The sequence below is a fragment of the Anolis sagrei genome, chromosome 1 (genome assembly GCF_037176765.1).
Source record: "Anolis sagrei isolate rAnoSag1 chromosome 1, rAnoSag1.mat, whole genome shotgun sequence".
Taxonomy (NCBI): Eukaryota; Metazoa; Chordata; class Lepidosauria; order Squamata; family Dactyloidae; genus Anolis; species Anolis sagrei.
The window spans coordinates 233,469,194-233,475,193 of record NC_090021.1 but is presented as its reverse complement, the minus strand read 5'-3'; positions in this window follow the sequence as shown (position 1 = coordinate 233,475,193).

Here is a 6,000-nt window from a genome sequence, read left to right as displayed (position 1 = left end):
ACCAAGACTTGCAATTTTTCTAACCTCTAGCATAGGCGATAGTGCTTTGTTTATTTAGTAATTAAATCCTAGGCTTTGCCATCAGATTTTTGTGTATTAATGTTATGCACTATATTGAAAATTTTGAACATGTTCCCATCATATGACGCCTGCTGCTCTATACCAGAGAGTAAGTGTTATTGAACTCTTTGGGACTTACTTCCGACGTTATAAGAATAAAATGGTGCAGTTGAGCAGTTAAGAATTACCACATTGAAATAAATCGGATCAATGATTAAGACAAGAATCTTGAACAATTTGATTGTCTTCATCATCTTTAAAGTTAGGTAAATTGTCTGTGTGTCTTATGTGTAGGGTCCTTAGTTTTAGCCTCCTTATTTCTGATTATTTCAGTCGCATAGTGACACCAATGTAAACATAAATAAATAAATAAATAAAAACATCACACATGTCTTAAAAGAAATGATCACTACCTGAAGATACATAAGTAGTTGTACAATAAATCATATTCTTGCCAGTTTCCTAATGATTATTTGGGCTCAACAACATATCAGTGTGCCATCCCCACTAGGTGCCTCAGATGTCATGTCTGTTTCCTTGACATACAGTTATAGCTTGCTTCCCCTGATTTTCTTTGGAAAGTGGTGACAAGCACTAATATTCTAAATTTGCTCCTTTAACCATTCTCATATTGTCAGCTAGACTTGTATGTTTGATGTGGAAATACCCTTGGTTCAGATATAGTTCAGATGTTTAGCACTTTTGAAGCGAGTTCCAACACGGCTGCTTGCTGCCCCCTCCCCAAAATTAAGAATTTGAATCAAAAGGTGCCTTCAATTCTTAAGTTTCAAATGTGTTTGGATGTAGCTGTGATGAAGCTAAAATTCACAGGACAAGCAAGCCCTGCTGAGAGACAAAGCCAAACGTGTTAGCATGCCTCTCCAGCCAATCAGGGATGACAGAGGAGGGAGAGGGAGGCAGAAGCAGCGATTGCTAAAAATCTAGTTTTAAAAAACTTTGAAAATTCCCCAAAATTAGTGTATTAGTGAAACATCATGAAAGTTGATAGGTAAAAAGTGGAAAATGTGTTCCACCATTGTGGCAAGTTTCATCCCAATAGCTTTAAAAATGAGGGAGATAGGCACCTGTGAACTTTCCCCATTTATAGTAATTTAAGCCATATGCCTGCATGAAACTACCTTTCCCAGAATGCATTAGGCTATAGCATTAGTGACTGGCTTGACTCTGAAGGAGCTGGGGGTGGTGATGGACAACAGGGAGCTCTGGCATGGGCTGGTCCAGGAGGTCACGAAGAGTCGGAAATGACTGAACGAATGAACAACAACATAGCATTAGAGTCAATCTAAAATTCACAGAGCAACCAAGCCCTGCTGAGAGACTAAGCGAAACCTATTGGCAGCCAATCAGGGAGGGAGGGAGAGGTGGAGATCACTCTTGTACTTTTTTAAGTCTTTAAAAAGATTCTGTGGATGAGTGAATGTTATGAAACTTGACAGGCAAAGAGTGGAAAATGTGTTCTACCATTGTAGCAAATTTCACCCAAATAGTTTTAAAAATAAGGGAGATAGGAGCCCCATTTATAGTAATTTTTAAGTCATATGCCTGTGCTAAACTACATTTCCCAGAATGCATTGGGCTGCAGCAGCAAATCATAGTGTTTAGACAGTCTATAATAAGTAAAATCATGGAACCTGCAAAGAGGGCTAAAGTAAGTAATAGTATAAATCTGCGCCAAATTGTAGTTATCTGGTTGTGTGTCCAGGGAAAGCATATTAATTGGATGTCGGGAGAGTTTAGATTGTGCCTTTCTGTCTGGAAGAAGGGGGTCAGTCGAGATCAGGCATGGGCACATGCCTATTATCACTGCATGACCTAACAACATTTGCTGCTTAATAAACACCGGCTGTTAAAATGCATTACAAAATTTGGATGATTTGACTTATCATTTCTTTTTTCTGCAAATGGTTTTTATATTTATCTTGTGTAAATTTTGAAATCTGCAAATGTACACAAGATAAATATGCCTTCTGGGGTTTGTTTTTTTACATTTTGCATAGATCACCCTAAATTAAATGATTTAATCTCTAAGAAAGGTAAGGGTCTCCTCTTTGTAGAGAGTTCTTTTTACCATGGAGTGTAGCATTACTGATATTGTATGCTCTGTTAGCAAGAGTTACCATCATTTCAGTTATTTTTCTTTACTCTCTCCCTCTTAATTGATGGAGTGTCCACTGCAGTGTTTTCTCTTTTGTATTGCCGTACTCTGTGAAGCTATCTACAAGAGTGATGGCATATGACTGCTTCATAAGTATCTGCAACCCTTTGTTGTATATTGCTATTTTTCCACAAAAAAAACCTCTGCCATGTATTCATGGTCGGCTCACATTTAACGGGTTATGTGACTGCAATTGTTCAGACATCATCCATATTGAACTTGTTGTTTTGTAGATCCATGTCATCAACTATTTCTTTTATGGTGTGCTTCTTATCTGTAAACGCTCCTGTTCAGACACACAAGTTGAAGATTCCAGCCTTTCATCCTCTCTGCAGTCACTGTGTCAGTAACTATCTTGACCATTCTTGTCTCATACACATACTTGCTTGTTACCATCCTGGGGATAAAAAATGGTATTCAAATGGCATTGTTTCTATGCTAATGTATTGTTTATTTTATATGCAAAATTTGTGAGTTGCCCCGAGTCCCTTCGGGCAGATGGTGGTGAAGTATAAATAAATTTGTTTATTATTATTATTATTATTATTGGGTTGTTGTTATTATTATTATTATTATTCATACAGCCTGTCAGCTGAAGGCAGACATAAAGCCTTCTCACCCCGTGCCTCTAACCTAACAGTACTCGTTCTCTTCTTGGAGCAGCAATTTTCATGTACTTGAGGACCAGTTCAAAATAGTCTATTGAACAGGACAAAATCCTCACCATGTTTTAACAAGAAAGTCAAAGAGGCTTCCAAAAGGCTTCTTGAAAGCAAGGATGTGTCTCAGAGCTAGCAACCAATATAAGGCCTCTTCCACACAGCTGAATAAAATCCCACATTTTCTGCTTTGAACTAGAATGTATGGCAATGGGGATTTGGATAACCCAATTCAAAGCAGATATTGTGGGATTTTCTGTCTTGATATTCTGGGTTATATGACTGCATGGAATGGTCCTAAACCTGACTTCATGCTAGCAACAGTAGTCCTCAACCATAGATCCTCAAAGTGTTCTGCATGTCAGCTCCCAGGAGCCCCAGCAAATGAGGAATTCTGAGAGCTGAAGTTGAAAACATCTGGAAGACAAAAGGTTGTGAAATACTGCCTTACATCTTTCACTGCAGTCTTCTGGATGCTGAATTGCAACTCCCAGTAGCCCTAGCCAGTATTGACAGGACAGGTCTCTTGACTCCCACCTTATTCACATTTAATATCCATGACAGGTTTCCTTTCGTTTTGATCAGGCAGATGGGAAGATATGAAAAGGCATGAAATTTATGGTTATTCAATTTATTATTATAGTGGTTTTACTACTAACAACATGTCTTGGGCCAAACATGTTTAATCCCCCCTCATAGGCCCCATCTACACTGTCATTATAATGCAGATTGAACTGCATTATATGGTCAGTATAGTAGATTCATATAATCCAGTTCAATGCAGTTAAACTGCATTCTGAAACAGCATTATATGACAGTGTAGATTGGCCCCCAGTTCCTACTGAACACAATGAGATTTACTTCTGAGGAATGTTCAGTTTGTTGAATGGCAGGGTGTCAAGACTACTTTAGGAATGTATATAATTTATATACATCTAAATTGTAGTGTATTAACTACCACAGTCTGCATATTTTCATTGTCACTTCCATCTTACTTCACTGCTAACATTGCTTTTCATCTGCATAATGGGACTGCCACTCAATACATCTAATTAAACAAAATTTCGTTCTCAAAGGATTATGTCATAATAAATGTGTTAGCCTTAAAACTATGGAGTTTTTATAATACAAACAAGGCTACTCTATCTGGCAGTCAGGACCCCCTGAAATCAATGAGAAAAAATAGTCACAATTTAAGTCCCAAACCCTTCCAGTATTTTCAGTTGGTCATGGGAGAAATGTGTGCCAAGTTTGGTTCAATTCCATCATTGGTGGGGTTCAGAATGGTCTTTGATTGGAGATGAACTTTAAATCCCAGCAACTACAACTCCCAAATGACAAAATCAATTTTTTGAGTGAAGGACATACATTGGGTTATTAGGTGTCTTGTGTCCAAAATTGGTGTCAATTCGTCCAGTGCTTTTTGAGTTCTGTTAATCCCACAAACGAACATTACATTTTTATTTAGATAGAAGTGTGGGGTTTTGATTTTTTGGGGGGGTTTTTTGCACTGCAAATAATATATGTGCAGAGTACATAGGAATTCATTCATTTTTTTTTTCAAATTATAATCCGGCCCTCCAACAATTTGCGGCACTGTGACCCGGCCCTCTGTTCAAAAAGTTTGGGGACCCCTGGACTACAGTGTGGAATTGCCTGATTGTCTTTTAACCAACTGAGTCTGACAATGATTGACTGATGTCCCAAAAGGCTGGCACAACACTGTGAAACTAAAAGCAAATATACTGTCCATGCTCGAAGTCCCTCCATTTTGGGGGTACCACTGGAGCTCCGGTTCTCTGTTGTTCTAACTCATTTTAGTTTTTTAAAATAAAACTTTCTTTCTGAGAGCAAGAAATGCCTGGTTACTTTGCTGTCCGTATCTCTAAAGCTGCACCTTTGAAGAGATTGGGATCGTTCACATTATACAACTACAGTAATATCATTCCACTTTGTAATCAGGGACGGGTTTTAGAATTCTCATCTAGAGTTCTGGTGACGCTCCAAACTACAGATTCCAGGATTCCCAGGAAGCCTCTGGTTCCAGTGGATGCTGTGGCAGATTTTGCTAGCATGCCTACTCGTGAATGCCAGACCACAACCAGTATTTTGTCTTGAAAGCATGCAATTCAGCATTAAATTATATCAAAGAGAAGGAGTGATATACATACACACACATGACAGTTCTTGGAATCCATCAGTTTAAACCAAGTGTATGCAGACATGCTGTAGGAGTACAGTATATTCTGGCGTATAAGACTACTTTTTAACCCAAGAAAATCTTCTCAAAAGTCAGGGGTCGTCTTATATGCGGGTGTAGTCTTATGCATGGGAGTTGTCTTAACTCAATATTTTAACTGGAAAAGTTGGGGGTCGTCTTATACGCCCAGTCGTCTTATATGCCGGAATATACGGGTAAGTATATGGGTAGCTTTCCAAGCAAATCACTGGTTAGCTTATTCACAAGAAAACACTATTGTTTCTCATCATATATATATAAAAAGAAAAAGATCTGTCAAGACTCAGTTGCATGCATTGGAGCTCAACACACAGTTTGTCCCATTAGCATCATAAGTGGATGCAAGGGTGCAAATCACACAAAAGGAAAGTTACAGTGCATAGGATAATAACGATTTCTGTTATTATCGTTGTCTACTGACAGGTTTTTTTTCATGTCAGGCGTGACTTGAAAAACTGCAAGTCACTTCTGGTGTGAGAGAATTGGCCATCTGCAAGGACGTTGTCCAGGGGACATCCGGATGTTTTGATGTTTTGCCATCCTTGTGGGAGGCTTCTCTCATGTCCCCACATGTGAAGCTGGAGCTGACAGAGGGAGCTCAAACTGCTCTACCCAGATTCAAACTGCTGACCCATTGGTCAGCGGTCCTGCCAGCACAAGGTTTTAACCCATTGTGCCACCGGGGGCTCACTAATGACAATGATTACCAGGAAGGCATCTTTAGGGTTTTACAACATGCAAACTAGCAAGTAGCTTTTATTTGGCTGGTTTATCAAAGGAAGCATTAGGATGCAAATAGCACTGTATGGTCATCACTCCGATGGTAACAATATACATAAACGGAATAGTTAGCTGATATTTTGAAT